The sequence below is a fragment of the Propithecus coquereli genome, unplaced genomic scaffold, assembly GCF_000956105.1.
Source record: "Propithecus coquereli isolate 6110/MARCELLA unplaced genomic scaffold, Pcoq_1.0 Scaffold975, whole genome shotgun sequence".
Classification (NCBI taxonomy): Eukaryota; Metazoa; Chordata; class Mammalia; order Primates; family Indriidae; genus Propithecus; species Propithecus coquereli.
Window position 1 is genome coordinate 82,251 of NW_012156118.1, and position 2,944 is coordinate 85,194.

A 2,944-nucleotide genomic window follows, 5' to 3' on the forward strand; every position below is an offset into this window, starting at 1 on the left:
TCAATATAAATAGAAAGTAATTTTCTACCACCACATTTATGTTTAATCCCTCAGCATGCCTAGTTTAACCTCTTTGGTCTCCCTTGCCCTTACTGCCTCATATGATTATCTTTTGTAGAAGAACAATGACTTTTTAGAACTGGATTGAACCTAAATGTTCCTCTGTTCCCGCAGTCCCCAAGCATTCGGCTGTGGACCAGTTTATCATAAGCAAGTGACATGTATGTTAAAAATACAGAATCCTATTCCACACCAGAGAACTATTTGCATTTACATGCTCTAGGATACAATCTGGGTACCTGTATATAAAAAGAAAAATAAAAGTAAAACTAAACCCTTGTCAGGCATTTCGATGCTCAATGGGATTAAGAATAATTCATTTAGTCCTACCCTTCCCTATGATTCACAAATAATTTAGGTAAAGTTCAAAAGGATGAAGTGATTGAGAAAGTTTACACTATGTCTTGGAGGAAGATACGTTACAATAACCAGGGTATCCAGGTTCTTAGACTGGTTAAGTCAGCTATCTTTTCATTTTTTTATTATTAATTATTATCAGTATCTTATAGATGTAAATGTGTTCCTTTTCTTGATTTTTATTGAGAGTCTATAGCTAAGAAAAACTTTCCTCCAAGTCAATAGAAGATTTACTGAAGCATTGTTCATATTTCGAAGTTAATACTTCAAACCACAGCAAGAGGAATATTATCACACATTTATCTCCCCATGAACCCCACACTCACGAAGAACACACCTCAGAGTTACACAACATTTTCTGAGAGATCAGAAAGCCAAGTTATTTTCTCCCCTACTCTATCCCTCAGTGGGGAATATGATGCCTCACAAAGAGTAGTCTGACTCTTCCAATGAGACACATTACTGTAAACAAGCCCTGGAGGGCAAGAGACCCTCTCAACGCCCAGCTGGTTGTGTGTTCCATCAAGAGGAGGGTGATATAGACAGGTTGACAATGCCATTCTTTTCTGACATGTGGACTTTGTCTTCAGCAAGTTAGTTATTTTAGGGAAAAGCAGTATGTCCTTTAAAAATCTGTATGTCTGCATACAACGCAACGCCTTGATCACGCTATTCCAATAGAGGTCTGTCAAATCTATGGCATGACCCAGTTAACATCAGAAAATTTGCCAAATCATCAAAAAAGGGGTCTAAACCTCTCCATTGTAAACCTAGCTTTCACCTTCTGTCCTTTTTTCCTCTCCTCAGGCCCCTTATACTGGTATCCTTTGCCCTTTCCTTTGGTTTTTCCTTTCCTTAACAGGGTTTCTCATCCTTCATCCCATCTATGGCCTCAGAAAACTCTGTAGATCCTTGAGGCATCAATGAGGTGCTTCCAGAAGCTTGGGACAACCCCTCCCTCTGTCATCCCAGGGTGATGAGGTCCCTTTACTTACCTCCACTGCCTCTTCCTCTAGTGCTGGACAACAGGTAAGAGCAGGTCAGGCTCGAGTACGGCGGAGAGAGTACTCCAAAGGTGGAAACTGCCAGCCTACACCTGTTTGTCTCTAGTTTCTCTGCTTACCGCCACCTTGGTTACTGACAAGAAGGTGATGCAGATGTTTTTAATTCATGTTTCTGACAATCTTTGTGATGGGATTAACTGGAATCAGGGTTCAGGATCAAGAATAGTAAATACAAAAGGCAAACATCCAGAAGCAGAAATGACAGCCACACTGAGGTGAAAACCCTAGTTTAGCGGGGATAAAGGGAGAGAGGGAGAGACTAGGATTCCACATAAGGAGCCGATGAGATTTACAAAGAATTGCAAAGCAAAGTCAAAGCCAGATCTGAAGGGGCGGCTGGAGCAGGCTTTCTGCATTCATCAGCTGGAACAGAGAAGAGCAGAAAGAACAGGTTCTGTACTGAGTATTGGAGATGACCTGGGACACATGGTACTCTGATCCCACCTGACCTGGGTCTCCAGGAATTTTGAAGTATTTTATATATTGATATCTGAACCGACAGACTCAGAAACAAGGAGCTGCTGGCTCATCAGGCTACTAGCAGGAGGAGGCTGAACATGCTCCACTTGGATCACCTACAGACACAGGGACCCATGGGACAGAGTTCCCTAGAGACTTGTTAGTGTCAACATTTATAATTGTCCCATTTCTTCTCTGTTTCTCTTGCAACATACCAGATTAGTACAGTGGTGGCTTCATTTAAATATTGGGAAGCTTTACTTCTTTCTCCATGTTAAGTGGTAGTAATGGTATTTGTATTGATTTGTAACCACAGTATATGGTAAAAATGAACTTTCTGTGTAAATAAATCTCTTTGCTGTCCCCTTGCAACAAGGATCCTGCCCCTAAGCACTTCTTCTAAAGAAATTTAAAAGCTGCCAGTATCCATCTCTACAGTTTAATGGCATATGACATGTCTTCCGTGAAGAATTCTCATGCTTCTGGCTCATCGTGTTATATTAAACTCATGCATCTAATTTCACTCCCTCCTTAAAATCTACTAAAAGGAAATTGATTTTTTAAATAAAGACACAAAACTCCCAAGCAAAGAGAGGAGAGGAAAGCAAACAAAATTCTGGATGCCGGAAACCAGATGGATGCATGAATAGTGGCGATACCGTAACCCTCAGCTTGACTAAACTTCAGACAGATTTCTTCCTGACTAAGGGATCCTGACCTGCTTTTATTTTAATTCAACATTTACTTTGGAAAACTTGCAATTGTAAATTTTTTCTCTGCTCTTTTGAGATGTAGATCTTCATGACTCTTGCCAATTTTACAACCCAGGAATGTCTTCCTCATGGACCTGGAGCCATCCCTTTGAAATTTAATGACCAAGAAAGATAGCACAGCGATCTCTCAGTCTCTGTGGGAGGGCAGGTAGGGCCTTAACTTTCATCAAGTACCAAATGGCAAACGCAGATGGCCCAATCACATTGATAATTCTCCCCCAATGCCCGCCA